Source organism: Macaca thibetana, chromosome 16 (assembly GCF_024542745.1).
Source record: "Macaca thibetana thibetana isolate TM-01 chromosome 16, ASM2454274v1, whole genome shotgun sequence".
Lineage (NCBI taxonomy): Eukaryota > Metazoa > Chordata > Mammalia > Primates > Cercopithecidae > Macaca > Macaca thibetana.
The window spans coordinates 24,605,262-24,628,956 of NC_065593.1; the positions used below are offsets into that span (position 1 = coordinate 24,605,262).

At 39.3% G+C, this 23,695-nt stretch overlaps 2 protein-coding genes and 1 non-coding gene across 5 annotated transcripts in view; 2 read left to right on the forward strand and 1 right to left on the reverse strand.

Annotated features, from left to right (window-relative positions):
* The window catches only part of SSH2 (slingshot protein phosphatase 2), a 306,380-nt gene that overhangs the window by 246,136 nt on the left and 36,549 nt on the right, over positions 1–23,695 (reverse strand). The gene's annotated exons all lie outside the window — the stretch shown is intronic.
* Positions 1–23,695, forward strand: part of NSRP1 (nuclear speckle splicing regulatory protein 1) — a 554,990-nt gene that overhangs the window by 233,591 nt on the left and 297,704 nt on the right. The window lies entirely within an intron of this gene.
* Positions 14,795–14,897, forward strand: LOC126940064 (small nucleolar RNA U13). The gene has a single exon (XR_007720587.1). It is a non-coding gene; the product is annotated as a small nucleolar RNA U13 (small nucleolar RNA).

Consider the following 23,695-nt stretch of genomic DNA (forward strand, 5'->3'; position numbering starts at 1 on the left):
CTCGGTCACTCACATTTCAGTAGCCAACACCATAGTGAGGTTGCCAAGCGCCTTGGGAACCGTAATGGAGGCAGAAGACAAGGTACTCACATAAAATTTAGTTCCCAGCTGGGTGCGGAGGCTCATGCCTGTAATTCTAGCACTTTGGGAGGCCGAGAAGGGCAAATTGCCTGAACTCAGGAGTTTGAAAGGAGCCTGGGCAACAAGGTGAAACCCCATCTCTACTAAAATACAAAAAATTAGCTGGGTGTGGCAGTGTGTGCCTGTAGTCCCAACTTCTTGGGAGGCTGAGGCAGGAGAATTGCTTGAACCTGGGAGGAAGAGGTTGCAGTGTGCCGAGATCGCACCACTGTGTTCCAGCCTGGGCAACAGAGCAAGACTCCATCTCAAAAAAAAAAAATTCAGTTCCCACCAGAGAATTCTTGGAAGAAGCTCTGTCACATATTGGTCATGGGCCTGCAGAATCCTCCCCATTCCCCTGGATGGGGAGAAAAACAGGCAGACTTTTCAGTCCCTCTCATCCAGCATCATGGAAAATAACCTAGAAAAGTGGGACTTTATGGAATGCTAATAGAGGTAGCTCAGAGCTGATTACAGGTTGAGCAATGTCAGGAAATAAGCAAAGGGATAAGAGTAGAAATGTTTCAAAAAATTCTAGCCACAAAATAGCAATGCCCCAGAGCCAGAGAATAGAGGAGTGAGAGTGTCTAAAGAGAGATGTTTCTCAAAGAAATGAACATTTCTCTAAATTAGTTTCCATCTTAGGAAAAGGATTTTGGAGATGAATTCAGAAATTGCTTCAAGGAACAGATTCCAGAGAGATGGTCAATACAAGGGGTCTTACCTACTAAACCATAATTGGGAGGTGTCATGAGAACCACTGGGGTGAGAAATTCCCAAAAGCTAAAGGGGGATCTTAGTAATCTAGGGGCTTCAGCGATCAAGGAATGCCTCCTACTATCAAGAGTGTTGGCTGCCCAAAATCCAAACCAACCAGACCTTAAAGAGCAGCTTGCTGGTGATTCGAAGCTCATGTTTGAAGTAGGGCTTCAGAGATAGCCACAAGGCTGTCCCCTTGTAGTATCCCTTGCCTGGGATGCTTTGTGTCTTTATGGAGGCCAAAGAGAAACACCTTGGGTCCTTAAGCTTTAGGACAAAGGGAAGATTCAGGACAAGAATTTAGCCCTAAGTAACAAAAGCAAGAGACTAGAGACCCAAAATAGGAGAGCATCAAGGAAGAGATGAAAAATCAGGGAACTGCCAAGTCACAGGAAAGAATTAACCCTACCCAGGGCAAGAGATTAATAGAGACCCTTGTGAATAAGACCCCCTGATTATCGCCAAAGAAAAGAGTTCCTCTGAAAAGAAAATTGCAGGAAAGAATAAGCTGCTTTTGACAACGTTTTTTTTCTCAGAAACAAGACGAAGCGCAGGAAGGTCGCCTGCAGAAATCAAAGTCTGTGTCGATCTCTGCACAGAATGCAGGCCCAGTTGAAACCAGAACTCTCTTCACAGGCAGTAGGAACAGATACTAAAGCATAGGTGTTTATGACAGTCATTGGCCTGATCCTAGAAAAAAACCTGGAGCTTAGGCATGGACTTCTTGCATGGGATACTGGTCAGTACTATTTTTTTTTTCGGGTTTGGTTTTAGGATAGGACCTTGGGTCCCATCCTAGCTTTATGTCTATTAAAAATAAAACTATTTCTCTCGGGCCTGCAATTCTAGGAATTGATTATAATTATGTTAAATGACATTTTCCCAATGTTACTCATTGCAGCATTTATTATAATAACGATATCCTGGAGACTGGTTAAATACATTATGGTATATCTCTATAATGGAATACTATCTGAAATAAATAAAAACAAGGAAGTTTTAGATGTACTAATATGGAAATATTTCTAAGGCAGAGTAGGTAAAAAAAAAAAAGCAAAATATGCAATATTGTATACAGTATGTCATCATTAGTGTAAAAAAGAAGAATATGTATGTGTGTGCTTGCATGTCTATGCATAGCGCTTCTACAAAGAGACAAAGAAAACTATTAATATTGTTTGTGAAGAGGAGAACTGGATGGCCAGGGTATGAAAGCAGAGGATGACTTCACTATATACCCTTTATGAAGTTTTGACTTTTGAACTTTGTAAATGTATTACCTAGTTTAAAAAATTAAACAAAAAGTAAATCTTAAAATCAAATAATAACAAAAGGACTTCTTTAGCCTTTTAGCAGTAAGCAAGTCCCAGAAAAAGCCAGATTTGATTAAACTCTGACATGTGAGTGAGGATACTGACAAGTGTGTCACACAGGCATCTACTACTGGGGTCTATGTGAACTTGTTTGGAGATCTTGAATACTCATAAATCTAAAATCTGTACATGAAATCATTCAGATACTGATTTAGCAAATTTCTAATGAACTGCCATGACTTCATTGTCTATTTGATAAAAATAAGAGTTTTATCTTAGAGTTTTTCTCTTCATAATCTGTAACTTCTACCTCAATACAAAACAAACAGGCTTTCTTTTAGATGGATATGATACAATTGAAGTCTGCACACCCCAAAGGTCAGAATGGAATCTTTCATGAGTAAACTCTAATTGTAGACAAAGACTCTTCTATATCTGACAACATCATACAGGGCCAACTGAAGCAGTACTAAGACTTTCTGAAGTTGTTATATTCCCTTAAGCATTTCTAAAACTTTTCACATGAGAAAGTACGGAAGGAAAATATGGTATTTTTGGAATGAAACTCTGGCTAACAGGGTTATGGGGCATCTGAGAAGTCACGGGATAGGTCTAACTTTCTCAGAGGGGAGGCTGCAATTGTTGTTTTTTTTTTTCCTTCATTTCCAACATCTGCTCTTAAAATTAGTTCTGCACAAATGTTTGCAGATGCAGAGCAGCTGGTAGTCTTGCCTGCATTTTGCCCATTCGTGGATTGTAAGGAATTCACTGAAGCAGGGCTATTGAATTTTCCATTTGTGTTCCAATGTTTTCAGAGAACTGGCAAATTTATGTTCTGGAACATTGGACTTAGAATGTTAACATCCTACTGAATACTGGTTGGAGCTTGAGATATTCATAGCAGAATTGAAAGTTTACATCTAATCTCTCAAGGCAACAAGATTTGAAAATATACTCTCTTGCAGCCATTTGTAGGCAATTCCTTTTCATGTCAGTGTGGAATAAAGATATACTGTTCTATTTATATTAGTGCTTTCTGAATCATTTGATTTTTAAAATAAATGAGAAAAATAAACATGCCCTACTTAATTAATCAAAAATGCAAAATAAAACAAGCTCTACTTTCATCTTTCAGACTGGCAAAGATAAGAGACTATAAATGTTTCCAAACCTGGGAAAAGTGAAAGAGGAACTCTCACATACTAATGTCTGGGAATGTAAAATGGTAAGATTTTTCTGAAAGTAATATGACATTGTGTCAAAAATCTTAAAGATGTTCATTACCTAATAGTTGATTACAGAATTTAAAGAAATAGAGAGATGTATAAATATACAAAAAATATTCCCTATTTTTTTTCTTATATTACATATATCAGCTCAAATGTTCAACAACAGGTGAATAATTACATTGTAGCATACTGAAATGAGTTACTGTCCTTAGTACAACATAGGGAACTCTTATTTCAGCCAAATCCTTTAATAAGCCTGACTGATTTTGTTAAATGGAAAAACACTGATGGAAAGCAGTGGTCTATTAGACATTATGATTGCTCTTTGTTTTTCAAAGTTATTAAAGGGTTAAATTATTTCTTTTGTATTATGCACAGGTTTGTTTTTAAACTAACTTCAGTTCTAATTCTTGAAAATGGAGAGTTTACAGCTTTCAATTTGTTTTAGAATCTTATGGAATTGGTGACTATTATTATTATTACCCAGTGGCCATAACAGCACAGTATAACATCAACAGGAACTCTTGACTCCCATTCAAGAATCAAAATACAACAGTAATATTAAAAAGAGTGTATATCCCTATTCCTAAAGACATTAAGAAAGAAAGAAATCTCCCTCCCTCCCAAAAGAGAATAATGATATTTACAAAAGGTTAAGTGGCTACAGGAACAATAACTAAAGAAGGCATAGAAGTCCAAGCATGGTGGCTTACACCTATAATCCCAGCATTTTGGGAGGCCGAGGTGGGAAGAAAGTTTCAGGCCAGAAGTTTGAGACCAGCCTGAGCAACACAGCAAGACCCCCATCTCTATAAAAATAAAAAATAAAAATTAAAGGCAGAGGAGCTAGTGGTCTCGTAACAAGGTGATATGGAGTACAGAAGAAGGAGGGTTTATAGGTGGATATTCCTGGTAGCGTAAAAAGTATTTTTGGGGCTGGGTGGGGTGGCTCACGCCTGTAATTCCAGCACTTTGGGAGGCGAGACAGGTGGATAGCTTGAGTCCAAGAGTTCAAGACCAGCCTGGGCAGCATGGTGAAACCCCGTCTCTACTAAAAACACAAACATTAGCTGGGCGTGGTGCTGCATGCCTTTAATCCCAACTACTCAGGAGGCTGAGGCATGAGAATCACTTGAACCCAGGAGGCAAAGGTTGCGGTGAGCCGAGATCATACCACTGCACTCCAGCCTGGGCAACAGAGTGAAACCTGGTCTCAAAAAAAGAAAAAAAAAAAGTATTTTTTGGTACAGTAAGGTGAAAGTAATAGAACTCTGAAGTGCTTCATGTTAGAAAGAACAATTTTTAAAATTAACTTTGCTAAGTTTTAGAGCTACGGAGTTAACGAGGCAAGCAAGCTAACCTGCAAGCAAAACAAAATATCCATAGTTACTTATGGGTTACCTAAAAAGCCAAGAGAAATAGAATTGGGTAGGATTGGTTTTAATACGACTTTTTAAATAAAAAATCTTTAAGATGTACATCTAACTGAAAAATCTCCAAAGAGGCCAGGCGCAGTGGCTCACACCTGTAATCCCAGCCCTTTGGGAGTCTGAGGCAGGCGGATTCCATGAGGTCAGGAGTTCGAGACCAGTCTGGCCAACATGACGAAACCCCATCTCTACTAAAAATACAAAGACTAGCCGGGTGTGGTGGCGCACGCCTATAATCCCAGCTGCTCAGGAGGCTGAGGCAGGAGAATCACTTGAACCCGGGAGGTGGAGGTTGTAATGAGCTGAGCTTGCGTCACTGCACTCCAGCTTGAGAGACAGAGCCAGACTACGTCTCAAAAACAAACAAACAAAAAAACTCCAAAAAAATACATGGAACAAACATATGGAGAAAAGAAATATAAAAAACAAAGCCACAAATCCAGAAGAAAGGTTGAGCTGTAGCATTATCACCTACCAAGGCAAACATCAATCAACTTTTACTATTGGTATAGGACATAGGACCTGAATAGAGCAAATTTAAATTAATTGGAAATCCCCATCTAAGGGAAAGTTTCCTTCCATTTTCCATTCCGTTTTTAGAAGAGGTTATAGACAAGAACAGAAATTGCTATCAGTGACTGACTGACTTAAACAAGCTTCTAGGGAAAGTTCTTGGCACATGAGATATTTGGTCAAGCTTCCTCCCTTTCTACATTTGTTTTCCCTTAAGAGGGAAGTGTTCAAAATAATATTTGGTTTCCAGAAAAGTTTATTAATAGGCTAAAGAAAGATATTTTATTAAAAGGGGTTTTCAGGCTGGGTGCAACGGCTCATGCCTGTAAACCCAGTACTTCAGGAGGCTGAGGCAGGTGGATCGGACGGGCTCAGGAGTTTGAGACTAGCCTGGGCAACATGGCAAAACCCCATCTCTACAGAAAATACAAAAATTAACTGAGCATGGTGGTGCGTGCCTGTAGTCTCAGCTACTCAGGAGGCCAAAATGGGAGAATAGCTTGAGCCTGGGAGGTAGAGGTTGCAGTTAGCCAAGATTGTGCTACTGCACTCCAGCCTGGGTGACAGAGCAAGACTCTGTCTCAAAAAAATGGGGAGGGGGTGGGTGGGTTTCAGATTAACACGTTTAACTTACAAAATAAATTTGGTTTTATAAATAAATATTTTTATATGGTTGGGCTTTGTGTCCCCACCCAAATCTCATCTTGAATTGTACTCCCTATAACCCCCATAAGGGAGAGAGCAGGTGGACTTAATTGAATCAGGGGGGCAGTTACCTCCATGCTATTCTCATGATAGTGAGTGAGTTCTCATGAGATCTGATGGTTTTATAAGGGGCTCTTCCCCACTTTGCTTGGCACGTCTCCTTCCTGTCACCTTGTAAAGAAGATGCCTTGCTTCCCCTTTGCCTTCCACCATGATTGTAAGTTTCCTGAGGCCTCCCCAGCCATGCTGAATTGCGAGTTGATTAAACCTCTTTATAAATTACCTAGTCTTGGGTATGACCTTATAGCAGCATGAGAACAGACTATACTTTAATTATTTACAAATAAATAATTAAATTGCCTTTATGAGCTGTGAAAACAACATGGAGATGCAGAATTCTCTGTGATTGTCAGATAACATCTAACTCAGTCAGAAAATTAAATTAATTATAATGCTGCAGATTTTCAAAAGATTGGGCTGGTCCTGAGCCCTCTTTTCTCTCTCTATAACTTTCCCCCAAGTGATCCCATTAGTCCCAGGACTTTAAATATCAGCTATTTGCTGGTGACTCCCGAATGTACAGATGCTCCTCAACTTACGAGGCTAAGTTCCGATACAGTCAAAAAAATCATAAAGTCATAAAATCATTAAGCCAAACCATGGTAAGTTGGAGACTGTCTGTATATCACTCTCTCTAAACTCTGAACTCATATATTCAACTATGTGTCATCTCCACTGAGAGTCTCACAGGCATCTGAAACTTATCATGTCAGAACTATACTCCCCATTTCAACTTCCATTCTCTCCCCATAAGCCTGCCCAGGACTAGTATTTCTTATCTCAGAAAGCAATGCAAACACACACCTCAGTTGCTCTAATCAGAAATCTAAAGTGACCCTTGACCCTTTGCCTCAAGCCTCCTGTCCAGCTTATCAGTAAGCCCTGCAAGTTCTATATGCAAAATATATCTTAACTTTATATAACTCTTGTCATCTCCAAGTATCACCTGTTATCTGCAATTGCCTCCCTACTGGCCTCCTCCTTCTTTCCACCCTTATCTCCTATAGTCTCTTCTCCACACAGCATCCAAAAATATCTTTTGAAAGCACAAACATGGTCACTCCCATGTTGAAAACCTTTCAGTTGTATTTCCATAGTTCTTGGGGAAAAAAAATCAAAACTTCTTATTATAGTCTGTAAAGCCTCGCATGATGTCATCCTTGCCTACTTCTCCATAGTTTCCTCATTCAGCCCCACTACATTATGATCCAGCCACATTGCCCTCCCTTCAACCTCCTCAAACATGCCAAACTCTCTCCCACCTTGGGGCTTTGAATATGCCTTTTGTTTAAACAGCTCTTTTCCTTTTACCCTATGGCTGGCTCCTACTTACTCTTCAAACTTCACTCGGTATAACTCCATCATGAAGGCCTTGCCTAACATCCAATCTATGTACTGCTCCCTAGTTATTTCAGTCATAGAATTATCATGATTTGTAATTACAAATTTGTACACATGCTTATAATGAAAACTATAAATCACTGATGAAAAAAATTGAAGAGGACACCAAAAAAAAAAGGAAAGATATTCCATGTTCATGGATTGGAGGAATCAATACTGTGAAAATGTTCATAGTACATACACAAAGCAATCTACAGATTCAATGCAATTTCTATCAAAATACCAATGATATTCACAGAAATAGGAAAAACAACCCTAAAATTTATATGGAACCATAAAGACCCAGAATAGCCAAAGCTAGCCTAAGAAAAAAAAAAAAAAAAGGAGGAATCATATTACCTGACCTCAAATTATGCTACAAAGGAATAGTAACCGAAACAGCAGGCTACTGCCATGAAAACAGACACCTAGACCAATGGAACAGAATAGAGAATCCAGAAAGAAATCCACACATCTATAGTGAAGTCATTTTTGGGAAAGGTGTCAAGGACAAAATTGGATTATTAGATGTTTTCTCCTATAGAGTTGTTTGGAGCTCCTTATGTGTTGTAGTTATTAATCCCTTGTCAGATGGGTAGTTTGCATATATTTTCTTCCATTTTGTGGGTTGTCTCTTCACTTTGTTGATTGTTTTCTTTGCTGTGCAAAAGCTTTTTACCTTGATATGATCCCATTTGTCCATTTTTGCTTAGGTTGCCTGTGAGTTAAACCTCAAGAACATACATTGGGGAAAAGACAGTCTCTTCAAAAAGTGTGCTGAAAAACTGAATATCCATATGCAGAAGAATAAAACTAGACTTCTATCTCTCACCACATAAAAAAAAATCAAACATAGATGGATTAAAGAATTGAATCTAAGACCTCACACTATGAAACCACTACAAGAAAACATTGGGGGAACTCTCCAGGACATTGGACTGGGCAAAGATTTCTTGAGTAATACCCCACAAGTACAGGCAACCCAAGTAAAAATGGACAAATGGGATCACATCAAGGTAAAAAACTTCTGCACAGCAAAGAAAACAATCAACAAAGTGAAGAGACAAGCTACAAAATGGAAGAAAATAAATGTAAACTACCCATCTGACGAGGGATTAATAACTAGAACACATAAGGAGCTCCAAACAACTCTACAGGAAAAAAAGTCTAATAATCCAATTAAAAAATGGGCAAAAGACTTGACAGACATTTCTCAAAAGAAGACATACAAATGGCAAACAGGCACGTGAAAAGGTACTCAACGTCACTGATCATCAGAGAAATGCAAATCAAAACTACAATGAGATATCATCGCAGCCCAGATAAAATGGCTTTTATCCAAAAGACAGACAATAATGCATGCTGGTGAGGATGTGGAAAAAAGGGAACCCTTGTAAACTGCTGATGGGAATGTAAATTAATACAACCACTATAGAGAATAGTTTGGAGGTTCCTTAAAAAACTAAAAATAGAGCTACCATATGATCCAGCAATCCCACTGCTCAGTAGATACCCAAAAGAAAAGAAATCAGTATATCAAAGAGGTATCTGTACTCCTATGTTTATTGCGGCACTATCTACAATAGCCAAGATCTGGAAGCAACCTAAGTGTCTATCAACAGATGAATGGATAAAGAAAATGTGGCCCTTATATACAATGGAGTACTATTCAGTCATTTAAAAAATGAGATTCTGTCATTTGCAACAACATGGATGAAACCGGAGGTCATTACTTTAAGCGAAATAAGCCAGGCACAGAAAGACAAACATCTTGTATTCTCATTTATTTATGGATCTAAAAATCAAAACAATTGAACTCATGGAGATAGAGAAGGGTGGTTAACAGAGGCTGGGAAGAGTAGCAGAGAGGTGAAGGGGAGGTAGGGATGGTTAATGGGTACCAAAAAAAAAAAAAAAAAAACCCAGAATGAATAAGACCTAGTATTTGGCTGAGCAGGGTGGTTCACACCTGTAATCCCAGCACTTTGGGAATTAGGCAGACTGCTTGAGTCCAGGAGTTTAAGACCAGCCTGGGCAACATATTGAGACCCTGTCTTTACAAAACATTAAAAAATTAGCCAGGCATGGTGGCTTATGCCTGTAGTCCCAGCTACTTGGGAGGCTGAGGTGCGAGGATTGCCTGAGTCCAGGAGGTCAAGGCTGCAGTGAGCCAAGATCACGCCACTGCACTCCAGCCTAGGTGACAGAGCAAGACTTTATCTGGAAGAGAGCAAAACAGGGTGACTACAGTCAGTAATAATTGTACATTTTAAAAGAACAAAGAGGCCGGGCACGGTGGCTCATGCCTGTAATTCCAGCACTTTGGGAGGCCAAGGAGGGTGGATCGCCTGAGTTCAGGAGTGCGAGACCAGCCTGACCAACATAGAGAAACCCCGTGTCTACTAAAAATACAAAATTATCTGCGTGCGGTGGCACATGCCTGTAATCCCAGCTACTCGGGAGGCTGAGGCAGGAGAATGGCTTGAACCCGGGAGGCAGAGGTTGCAGTGAACCGAAATCGCGCCATTGCACTCCAGCCTGGGTAACGAGAGCGAAACTCCATCTACTGCTACAGATAAAGCAAGCTTCATGAGGAAATTATGCCTGGTTTATTCATCAGTGCATACTTATTGCCTAGCACAGTGTGTGACATATAGTTGATGTTCAAAATATATGTTTAGAATAAATCAATCAATAGATGAAGATTTTAAAAAAACAATTGGAGAAATAGATGGAAGCAAAGATGAAATAAGTATAGACTATAAATCTCCTTTATTACCTTATTCAGCACTCATATTTCTTCTAGATTTCCACTATCGTAGATATTCCATATTAAATAATGAGTTACTAGTCATAGTATTACCATAAGGCATATGCAACAAAAAGAAAATCCAGCTGTGTCCTACTAAATATACTATGCTATGATTGTAATAAGCAAATTAATGGTATAATACGAAACTCAAGATCTCAATTGTTTAATTTTCTGAGCTATATAAAAAATGGATAGGCAGAGAAACAAGCTCAAAGCAGCAAGTGAATAACAGAAAAAGTCTGGTTCAAGATTCATTGATATTCTGAAGTCAATCACAGGAAAACTTAACAAATACAGCATTGTGTTATTTGTCACAATTATACAAACTGCACAAATTGGTGGCTACATTATATGACTTCCCCCCACATCTCTTTTCTGTACATTTTATTTTTTAAAATGTGTCCAGAAGTATATGGTTTTAAAATTCCATGGTAAAAAGTCCAAGAGCTGAAATATCATGACCATATTTTCCAAACAAAAAAATCAGAATGTTGACCTATTTTAAACTAAGAATACTGAAAATCCGTAATATAGTTTAAGTATTATCATTTCCATATTACAGATATACACGGACTCAGCCATGTTATCTATCCAAGATGAGTGATAAGTATAAGAGGCAGAATCAGTATTTAAACAGGTTTTTCTTATTCAGAGGCTCATGCTGTTTCCACTTCTCTACAGTGCTTTCTGTTGTTTTTTTTTTTTTTTAAATAAACTTTATTTTTTAGAGAAGTTTTAGGTTCACAGCAAAATTGAACAGAAGGTGGACAGATTTCCTATACAGCCCCTGCCTCCACACATGCATATAGCCTCACCCATTATCAACATCTCCTATCAAAGTGGTACATTTGTTACAATTGATGTGCTGCTCATTTTCTCATTCATTCCAATATGAACTGAATGCCTACTAGGTGTTATTGTGAACAAATGGATATTAGAAAGAAAATACAACTCTTCCCTAAAGTTAATAAATACTCCCCAAATCAAACAAAACCTAACCTGAGAGAGAACAGACCACCTGAAACAAAGAAGATCAACTGTCTTTTTCTTTGAGAAGTCTGCTCTAACAGCATGTGACATCCATTTGAGGCTTCCAGTCGGTCAGAAAATCATCAAAACAAGATGCAATGTTTCCAAATCCCAGTCAAAGCTCATGAAAATTAAGCTGGGGAAAGCATTGCCACAAATTTAATGTTGGGCATACTAAATTTTGACACCTAAAGATGTAAGAGACTAAAATGTTAAAAAGATAAAAGATGTTTTCAAAAATTTGTTATAAAATATTTTGCTCATAAGACTCAAAAATAAGAGCAAACCAATTGCAAAGACAACTCCATATACTATATACACATGCTGCTAGGATGAAGAGCCTTCTAGTCATTCATTCGATTATCCATCCATCCATCCATCCATCCATCCATCCATCCATCCATCCATCCATTATCCATTTAGCTAGCTGGCCATCAAACATCATTGAGTGCCTACTACATGTTGGGCACTCTGCTGAACAGTACACAGGATAGAGTGCAGTGACACAATCACAGCTCACTGCAGGCTAGACCCTCCAGGCTCAAGTGATTCACCTCAGTCTGTCGTGTAGCTAGGGCTACAGGCAAGCACCACCACGCCCAGCTAATTTTTCTACTTTTTGTAGAGATGAAATATGTTGCCGATGCTGGTCTCAAGCTATGTTGCCTAGGCTGGTCTCGAAATCCTGCACTCCAGCAACTCAACTGCCTCGGCCTGGGATTACAGGCATGAGCCAACACACCGGGCCCATTTCTTCTTTAAACCAGAGGTCGAAAACTGGAAGCTTACAGGAAGAATACTCCCTGTAGAACTGTTCTGTATAACTTTCATGGTATGTATTTTTAATTAATCTGATTTTTAGACAAGAGATATACAGAGACTCCAACAATTCCCTAAATCTTATATAGGCCCAATTCATATATTCATGCTCCCCGCCTGGCTTTGGCAAGCAAATGAATTCTGACTCTTGCTTTACACTGTGCTGCCTTCTCCAATAGTACAGGCTGAATTAGTTAAGAAACTTACTTCCCTTCCATCCCAATTCTCAAAGGCAAAGGTTTTTTCTTCTCCCTAAGAACACTACCTCATATTTGAGTAATACTTTCATAAAAATAACATTTTTTGTGTAGGACATTTTATAAAGATACAAAGATAAATGAATTTGCTCATGGTTACAAAGCCAATTAGGGCTAGACCTGGGGATTCCTGGCTCAGTTCCGGGGTCTTTTTATTAATATTAAGCCTTGAGCCCAAAGGACCAAACAGTATATCCCATAACAATTCATTTATGGCTCCATTCTTTCTTTCCAGAAAAATATTTATATCAAACTAAAATGAACATATTGAATTCTGAATAACATCTTTCATAAGTATAAGGAAATCTAAAAGATACGGAGTAGTATCTATGTGCCCATTATATATTCTAAATTGTGATTAATGCCTTCAAATACAAACATGTTAACCAATTATCACAAATGAAATGTAAGAATAACAAAGTGACTAAAGACTTTTTAAAGAACTAAAGATTAGAAACTAGAATTTGATACACTGCCAGCATCTGTACATGTGACGTATTGAAGATTTCCCAAACCTCAGTTATAGTAGCTATAAAATAAGTTTGTGATCAGTTGGCCACCAAAGAATAGTAGGATAGTTTTTCAGTGAAAAGGAGAAATAAAAATCCTTATATTAAATGCAGTTAGGGAATTGTGAACAATCTGTAGTGCCTATTTTCCTTCCTTCCTTCCTTCCTTCCCTCCTTCCTTCCTTCCTTCCTTCCTCCCTCCCTCCCTCCCTCCCTCCCTTCCTTTTTCTTCCTCTCTTTTTTTCTTTCTCTCTCTCTTGCTTTTTCTTTTCTTTCTTTCTTTTTCTCTCTCTCTCTCTTTCTTTCTCTCTTTGTTTTTCCTAAGACAGAGTCTTGCTCTGTCACCCAGGCTGGAGTGCAGTGGCACAATCTTGGCTCACTGCAACCTCTGCCTCCCAGGTTCAAGCAATTCTCCTGCCTCAGCCTCTCGAGGAGCTAGGATTATAGGCGCCTGCCACCGCACCCACGTAATTTTTGTATTTTTAGTAGAGATGGGGGTTTCACCATGTTGGCCAGGCTGGTCTTGAACTCCTGACCTCGTGATCTGCCCGCCTTAGCCTCCCACAGTGCTGGGATTACAGGTGTGAGCCACTGCACCTGGCCCACCACCATACCTGGCCCTACTTTATTAATAAAATGAAATAATTATGAAAAGTACACTGGGGAGATGAAATCAGAACTTGAAAATTTCCCCAAAACTTTAAAATGAACTCAAACTTTACAGGCTTCAATGAGAAAAACAAACAAACAAACATCTCCAAACATTTCAATTGAGGAAAAAACTGCATTATTTGCTTCTTAAGATGTACAGGAAGTCATTTGGTTACAGAACTCAATGGCTGAAAGCTTCAGGGATATACAAAGATTGATACATAGCTGTCCTATTATACAATGCCAGTCTTAACTTCTTCTAAAATGAGAATGTAATTTTTGATATTTGGAAAATGATGTCTGGAGCATACTCACTGCTATTACTGATGGAAGTGTAAACTAATACAACTTTTCTAGAAAGCAATTTGGCACACTTATCAAAAACCTTTCAAAAGTTCACAGCTTTTTCTCTAGTAAATCCCTTTTGATGTGCACATTTCTTTCTCCCACTATCATCACCATCAAAAGAATCCAACAAATTTGAAATCATCAAGGATTTATAACTGGCCTTAAGACAGTAGCCTGGACTTTTCCCTGCACCTCACTATATACTCAAGGTAGCATTCTATTCTCACATGGAGCTTCACAATACATGCTTTTAAATAAAGATGCTGGCCAGGCGCAGTGGCTCACTCCTGTAATCCCAGCACTTTGGGAGGCCGAGGCAGGTGGATCACAAGGTCAGGAGTTTGAGACCAGCTTGGTCAAAATGGTGAAACCTCGTCTCTACTAAAACTACAAAAATTAGCTGGGCGCAGTGGCGGGCACCTCTAATCCCAGCTACTCAGGAGACTCAGGCAGGAGGATCGCTTGAACCCGCGAGGTGGAGGTTGCAGTGAGCTGAGATCGCACCACTGCACTCTAGCCTGGGCAACAGAGCAAAACTCCATCTCAAAAATAATAAATAAATAAATAAATAAATAAATAAATAAATACAAATAAAATAAAATAAAATAAAATAAAATAAAATAAAATAAAGATGCTCCCAGCTGGAAGTCTACCAAGTTATCATCAAAGACAATTTTTTTCCTTTCAAAAATTTTTTTGTAGAGACAGGGTATCACTATGTTACTCAGGCTGGTTTTGAACTCCTGAGCTCAAGCGATCCTCTCGCCTCAGCCTCTCAAACTGCTGTTATTAAAGGCATGAGCCACCATGCCCAGTCCAATTTTTTTCTTAATGGCCAAACCATATTCTTATGCCTAGGAATCCTTTTGTGGTTCATAAGCATGATGACTGGGTTTTCATGCTTTGTGTGAGATGTGCCTCCTTTAAACCTTGTTTCAATATCAGCACATTAACTGTCTGATGTGAAAAGAAATAAAATAGAAAAGAAAAAAGAAAAAAACACTGTTATGCTTAGTGACAAGTTGAATTCTGGTATGGTAAAAGGTACCTATTAAAAACTGGTATTAATTTTTAGAGTTAATAAGTTCAAAGAATTTAAACTCTGAATAATGAGTACATTTTATATTTTGGGCTATATCTTTGTAATTCACACATCTTCCAAATCCTATGTTAGGTGTCATTTTATTGAGGGCCCACTATGTGCTTAACAGCTGTAAAAAGAAGAAAGAATTTTAAAAGACACAGAAGACACATTATCCTTTCTGAAGAAAGGTTTTTGCTAATCTCTATAGTAGTCAGGGCAACAGATTAGTCTTAACTAAATTACATGACATACTGTAATATCCAAATATAAGTTATACTGTATATAAATATAAATTTTTATCTATGCAAGACAAATTGATAAAACTGCACATTGGATACACTTTATAAGTTCTCCTGGAGTAAAGAATGGGAATGTCATCCTGTATAGTAAGGTTAAATTATAACAGGAAATAGATATTTAAGTCACAGAGGATGAGTTAATTCTCTTCCTGGCCAGCCTAACTTCTCCTTTACCAGACTAACTCCTTATTTAGTGTTTTAGACCAGTCCCCTGAGACCTGTTCCTATCAATGATCTCCTGTCTCACTTTTATCTTCTATCTCTTTCCCAATGCCATTACTTTGGTTCATTTCCTTTAGCACAGAAACATTTTCAAGACTACTGCATACTTTAAAAACAAGAAAAATATTTGACCTTGCATTCCTCCATCTAGATATAATCCTTTTTCTCCTTCTACTCATGAGAACTCTTATGAAAATGAATACTCTATTGTCACTGTTTCTTTACATATATATGTGTGTGTATATATATATATGTGTGTGTGTGTATATATATATATACTTAGAGAGAGAGAGAGAGAGAGGTTCTTACTATGTTGCCCAGGCTGGTCTCGAACTCCTGGGCTCAAGCAATCCTCCCGCCTTGGTTTCCAAAAGTGCTGGGATTACAGGTGTGAGCCACTACACCTGGCTTATATTCACTATTTCTGTTTGATCAATTTTTCTTCAACCTACCTCAATCAGGCTTCTCTGTCCCACCTCTCCACTGAAACTACTCTAGCCAAAGTCACAGGTGGCTTCCACACTACCAACTCATAACACTTTTCTTTGTATTATCGAATTTCTCAGTTGTATTTGACAGAATTGGACCATTGATTTTTTCCTAAAACTTTTGGCACACTATTTTCTACTGGTCTTCCACAAATTGCTTTCTGATTGCTCCTTTCAGTCTGTCAAATTCTCCTTTTCTACTTTTACCCCTTACATATGGGGGCTTTCAGGGTTCTGTCCTTGGCATCTGTCTCCATGGGCATTCCTTCGGTGATGTCATCTCTCTCACAGCTTCAAGAGACTACAAACATTACTTTAGGATATTTTCATCACTGGTCTTCTTGGATATCTTATTGCCTAATTGGAACATGTTTGCTCATATTCCACAGGATTACGTACCTCAGCTGGTCCACAACTGAACTCATCTTCCCACCAAAGCTTTACTTCTTGTATTTTTGTTAATATCATCTGCCATCTACTCAGCCCAACCAAGCTCAAAGTCTTCAAGAGTTAACCAGTCTTCTATCTTTATTTCACCTCATAATCCATCATCGGGCCTCTACCACTTTACTTTTTATATATTTCTCTAATCTATCTCATCCTGTCTATCCCAACCACAATTGCCTCAGTTTCAGCCTATGTTAGTTCTAGGACTTGGCAACTGAAACAATCCACTCTAAATTGTAACTCTAACCTTACATCTCTACATAAAACTTTTACGTTCCTCACTGCCAAAAGCAGTATTTCTTGTGTCAGGGTTACTTGTGGATGCTTCTAAACATGCATATTCCTGGGTCAATCTGCATTTTTACATATTTTTCAACTTATTCTGATGCAATGTAAAGCTTAAGTACAGGCTAACATTTAAATTTAAATTTCTTACCAAGGCATAAAAAGCCTCCAAGGTCTTGGCTCTTGCCTACCAAGTTTTCTAATCTAGCACCTCCCTTTTTCTCCCATCACATGCTTTATTATCTAGAGTACTGAATTCATCACGTGCTTTATTATCTAGAGTACTGAATTCATTTACACTTATCCAAGTGTCTTTGGCTTCCATGTTTTTGCTGTTCTTCCTCTTTCTTCTCACCAAGTCTTATGCAACCTATTGAGTATTATGCTTTTTTTCTATCAAGCAGATACTAACTTTTAACTCTTATTAACCAAAGAGTGGGATTTCTTGCTGTGGTATCATAAGGAAGGAAGGAAGGAAAGGAAGGAAAGGAAGGAAAGGAAGGAAAGGAAGGAGGGAAAGGAAGGAAAGGAAGGAAGGAAGGAAGGAAGGAAGGAAGGAAGGAAGGAAGGAAGGAAGGAAAGAGAGAAAGAAAGAAAGAAAAGAAAAGAAAGAAAGAAAGAAAGAAAGAAAGAAAGAAAGAAAGAAAGAAAGAAAGAAAGAAAGAAAGAAAGAAAGAAAGAAAGAAAGAAAGAAAGAAAGAAAGGAGGGAGGGAGGGAGGGAGGGAGGGAGGGAGGGAGGGAGGGAGGGAGGAAAGGAAAGGAAAGGAAAGGAAAGGAAGGGGAAAGGGAAAGGGAAAGGGGAAGGGGAAGGGGAAGGGGAAGGGGAAGGGGAAAGGAAAGGAAAGGAAAAAGAAAAAAGAAAAGAAAAGAAAAGAAAAGAAAAGAAAGATCAGGTCTTTTCCCCCAGTTCCTGACACAGAGCTCCTAAAACCCTTGGAATTTCCTGAGTGATAAGAGTGATAGAAGCATCTTTTGTTCTAAGGAAGTGTCTCTTGGCTGGCCCCTAGATAGCTTTAGGGTGGGAGCTAGTCACCAGAAACACCAATCCTTGATTAGAAGGTTGGAATTTTCAGCTCCATCATGTAACCAGAGGAGTGGAGATTGAGTCAGTTACCAGTGACCAATTAATCCATCATGCTTACTGATATGGTTTGGCTGTGCACCCACCTAAATCTCATCTTGAATTGTAGCTCCCATAATTCCCACATGTCATGGGGGGAGCCAGTGGGAAGTAATTCAATCATGGAGGCAGGTTTTTCCTGTGCTGTTCCGGTGATAGCAAGTCTCACAAGATCTAATGGTTTTATAAAGGGAGTTCCCCTGCAAATGGTCTCTTGCCTGCCACCATGTAAGATGTCCTTTTGCTCTTCCTTATTCTTCCGCCATGATTGTGAGGCCTCCCCAGCCACGTGGAACTGTGAGTGCATTAAAACTCTTTCCTTTATAAATTACCCAGTCTCGGGTATGTCTTTATTAGCAGCGTGAGAACAGACTAATACAGTAAACTGGTACCAGGTAGTGGGGCACTGCTGTAAAGATACCTGAAAATGTGGAAGCAACTTTGGAACTGAGTAACAGGCAGAGGTTGGAACAGTTTCAAGGACCCGGAAGAAGACAGGAAAATGTGGGGAAGTTTGGAACTTCCTAGAGATTTGGAGGGCTCAGAAGACAGGAAGATATGGAAAAGTTTGTAACTTCCTAGAGACTTGTTGAATGGCTTTGACCAAAATGCTGATAGCGATATGGACAATAAGGTCCAGGCTGAGGTGGTCTCAGATGGAGATGAGGAACTTGGGAACTGGAGCAAAGGTGCTCTTGCTATGTTTTAGCAAAGAGACTGGTGGCATTTTGCCCCTGCCACAGAGTTCTGTGGAACTTTGAACTTGAGAGAGATGATTTAGGTATCTGGTGGAAGAAATTTCTAAGTGGCAAAGTGTTCGAGAAGAAGCAGAGCATAAAAGTTTGGAAAACAGCCGGGTGCCGTGGCTCACGCCTGTAATCCCAGCACTTTGGGAGGCTGAGGTGGGTGGACCACCTGAGGTCAGGAGTCTGGGACCAGCTTGACCAATATGGTGAAACCCCCTCCCTACTAAAAACACAAAAATTAGCCAGGCATGGTGGCGTGCACCTGTAGTCCCAGCTACTTGGGAGGCTGAGACAGGAGAATTGCTTGAACCCAGGTGGCAGAGGTTGCAGTGAGCCAAGATCATGCCACTGCACTCCAGCCTGGGCGACAGAGCAAGACTCCGTTTCAAATAACAAAACAAAAAAAAGCTTGAAAAATTTGCAGACTGATGATGTGATAGAAGATAACCCATTTTCTGGGGAGAAATTCAAACCCGCTGCAGAAAGTTGCATAAGTAACAAGGGGCTGAATGTTAATCACCAATTATAGTGCTCCTTCAACCTCTATTACACAGTTCTGAAGACACTTTACCAAGAGTATATAGTATCTTTAAGCACTAAAGCTGGACAGGACCTTAGAGATTAAAGATTTTTTTCTCAGATAAGAAAACCAGGACTAGAAAGATGAAAAGATTAACCAGAGCCAGAGTTAAGTGGTAGCAAAGCCAGATGAATGGCTCTCTTATCGAGCCAATGTAATTTCTTCAACGTCATGCAGCTTATACTACTTTGGGGCCACCTATTTTACTTAATTATATCCCTATAGAGGATATTTTGTTAACAACTTAATACCTGAGATCAGTAGTAGTGTTATAAAAGCAAGCTATTAGCATAGAATACAATAAAAAAAAATCTTGGAGCAGGCATAGAAATTTTTGTACATCTTAGATATTGTAATTATGAAATTATTTAGTGAGGATTAATAGAGGATAAACTTGAGATTTAGTAAGAATAAACAAAAACAAGACAGAGCACTTTAGGTGTATTTCCTAGGTCCTATTTCCTAGACCCATCAAAAATGACATGGAATTCAAGACTGGAGTTTAAGACAAGAAGGGTAAGGCAGGCCAATTTTTGGTATGTGCTTTTAAGACAAGGGGCTCTGAAGTTGGATTGCCTGGATTCTAATCCTGTCCTACCCCTTATCTGTGCCTCAATTTCCTCATCTGTAAAATGAGGATGGTAATAGTACACATCTTAAGAGGGTGGTTGTCAGGACTGAATCAGATCGTATTGATAAAGAGCTCAGAATAGTGCCTAGCACAGAGTAAGCCAATGTTGGTTGTTCTTATTTCTTTCTCTTTAAAGAGAAGAAACCTAGTCATCATAGTAGAATATACATAGTAGAGTGAACAGACCTACTTTTAAATGGTCTTCTGCAGTTCAGATTAGGGAATGCCATTACTAAATATTAATTTTAGAAAATAAATGATTTCAGCTTCTTTTAATGTAATTTAATGTGAAGAAAACATTTCTTTATCTTTTATAAAAACTAAGATGACCTTACAGAACACAATATAGGTTTTACAGATTAGTATATGTGAAGATTATGAAAGAAACTATGCTGAGGCCAGGTGTGGTGACTAAACTGCAATCCCAGCACTTTGGGAGGCCAATACAGGAGGATCACTTAAGCCCAGGAATTCGAGACCAGCCTGGGCAATGTAGTGAGATCTCATTTCTACAAAAAAATTTAAAAGTTAGCCAGGCATAGTGGTGCATGCCTATAGTCCCAGCTACTCGGGAGACTGAGGCACGAGAATTACTTGAGCCCAGAAGGTTGAGGCTGCAGTGAGCCATAGTCATGCCACTGCGTTCCAGCCTGACCGACAAGAGTAAGACCCTGTCCCGTCTACCCTACCCCCAGAAAGAAACTGTGCTGAACCAGAGACGGCACTTGAATCTACCATGGAAACTAACAGATAGTGGTGAGAAAAAGCCTAAAATCACAAAGCCTAAGACTGGGGAATCTTTATGGTTCCATGGGATGGCTGGAAGGAGATTTGGAGAGAATCAGGCATTTTATTTCTTTCCCACTGAAATCCCAAGAAAGCAGAGTTGGAGAAAGCAGAGTTGGAGTTTCATATATGAGACTTAGTGCCATAGCATGGACAGCTTGGAAACTCGACAACTCTCTGGGATGGAATCCATGTAAGTGCAAAGCAAAAATCTAGTAATTGTTATAGACCAAATATTTTGATGGTTTATATTTCTACAGAATTAACAGCAACCTTAACCATACAAACAGTAGAAAAAGTCAGTATAAAGAAAGTGACAGCCAGGTGCAGTGGCTCATGCCTGTAATCCCAGCACTTTGAGAGTCTGAGGTGGGAGGATCACTTTAGGCCAGGAGTCTGAGACCAGCCTGGGTAACATGGCAAAATCACATCTCTACAAAAAACGTAAAAAAAAAAAAAAAAGAAAAAAGCCAGGCATGGTGGCACATTCCTGTAGACCCAGCTACTCAGGAGGCTGAAGTAGGAGGATCATTTGAGCTCGGGAGGTTGAGGCTGCAGTAAGCCATGACACTGCCACTTCACTCCAGCCTAGGTGACAGAGTGAGACCCTGTCTCAAAAAAAAAAAAAAAAAAAAAAGAGACAGAGAGACTACTATGTTTCTAATTTAAAATAAAATTAAAGGCATTGTATATAAAATTTGAGTTTAGTTTTCCAAAAAAAAAAAAAAAATGGTGCTGAGACACCTGCAAGGCCACATGCAAACAAATACCATATACAAAAATTTACTCAAAATGGATCAAAGGCCTAAATGTAAGAGAAAAACCATAAAACTTTCAGAAGAGTCTGGGCATGGTGGCTCACACCTGTAATCCCAGCACTTTGGGAGGCCAAGGCAGGTGGATCACTTGAGGTCAGGAGTTCGAAACCAGCCTGGCCAACATGGTAAAACCCCGGCTCTACTAAAATACAAAAATTCGCTGGGCATGGTGGCACATGCCTGTAATCCTAGCTACTTGGGAGGCTGAGGCAGAAGAATTGCTTGAACCTGGGAGGCAGAGGTTGCAGTGAGCTGAGATCGTGCCACTGCACTCCAGCCTGGGTGACAGAGAGAGACTGTCTCAAAAGAAACAGACAAAAAACCAAAAAACTCTCAGAAGAAAACGGGTAAATCTTCATGATGTAGGATTTGCCAAAGAATTCTTAGATATGACACCAAAAGCATGAACAACAACAACAAAAATAGGTACACTGAACTTCATCAAATTTAAAACTTTCGTGCTTCAGAGTACACCATAAAGAAAGAAAAAAGACAACCCACAGAATGGGATAAAATATTTGCAAATTACTTATCTGACATGGGACTTGTATCTGGAATACACAAAGAACTCTTACAACTCAATAATAAAAAGACAAACAGTCCAATTTAAAAATGAGCAAAGGCCAGCCTGGGCAACACAGTGAGGCCCCATCTCTACCAAAACAAAAACAAAAACAAAAACAAAAACAAAACAGCCAGGTATGAGATCAGACACCAAGACTGGGGCAGGAGGATGGCTTGAGCCCAGGAGTGTGAGGCTGCAGTGAGCTGTGACTGTTTCACTACACTCCAGCCTAGGCAACAGAGCAAGACCCCAGTCTCTAAAAAATTTTTAAATTACAAAAATAAAACACAGGCAAAAGATCTGAATAGATATTTCTCATGTGAGGAAGTGGCCAGTGAGCACATGAAAAGATGTTCAACATCACTAACCATTAGGAAAATGCAAACCCACACTGCAATGAGGTAATACTTCATATTCACAAGAATGGCTAGAATCTGAAGTCAAGTAACAACAAGTATTGATCAGGATGTGGAGTAATCAGAGCCCTCATACACTGCTGGTGGGAATGTAAAATGGTGCAGCTGCTGTGGAAAACCATCTGGCAGTTCATGAGTTAAAAAGAGTTATCATATGCTCTAGCAATCCCTCTCCTAGGTATATGCCCAAGAGAAATGAAAACATATGTCCATACAGAAACTTGTACACAGATGTGTACAGCATCATTCATAATAGCCAAAAGACAGAAACAACTTAAATGTCATCAATGGATGAAAGGATAAAACACTATTATTATTTGGCCATAAAAAGGAATGAAGTGCTAACACAGGCTATGGCATGGATAAGTCTTGAAAACATTATGCTAACTGAAAGAAGCCAGTCACAAAGACAACATATGATCCCATTCATAGGCAAGTCCAGAATAGGGAATTTATAGAGACAGAGATTAGTGTTTGCTTAGGATTGGGCGGTGGGTTAGGTGGGATAGAGTGGTCATAGATAAAGGGGTTTCTTTCTCAGGTGATGAAAATTTTCAAAAACTGTGGTGTTGGGTGCATATATCTGTGAATATACCAAAACTAATGTATTAACTGTATAGTATTTGAATTATATTTCACTAAAGCTGTTTACTCTGTCACCAGGCTGGAATGCAGTGGCACGATCTTGGCTCACTGCAACCTCTGCCTCCCATGTTCAAGCAATTTTCCTGCCTCAGCCTCCCGAGTAGCTGGGACTATAGGCACGTGCCACTACGCCCAGCCAATTTTTGTATTTTTAGTAGAGACGGGTTTTCATCATGTTGGCCAGGATGGTCTTGATCTCTTGACCTTGTGATCCGACTGCCTCAGCCTCCCAAAGTGCTGGGATTACAGGCATGAGCCACCACACCCAGCCTGTGAGAAGCACCTGGACACACACTCCTCTGATTTGGATTTTAACCATGGACACTTTAGCTACAGTCAGTGTAAGGACCAGCCTGGATCAGGCCTAATCACAGACTGGATTCCCTGCACCAGTACTTTTCATATGTTGGTGCTTAACAGAATCACCCAAGAGCCTGTTAAAAACACACACAGTCCTGACTATCTCAAGAAAGACTGAGTGGGGCAGAGATGAAACCCACAAATCTGCTCTGCTTAAGTCCCCACATGAATCTAGTGCAGATGGTTAGCAACCACATTTACTACAAATATTTCTCTGCACTGTTATCTAGACAAAACCCATCAGATTTAGCCTTCACTTCTAAATAAA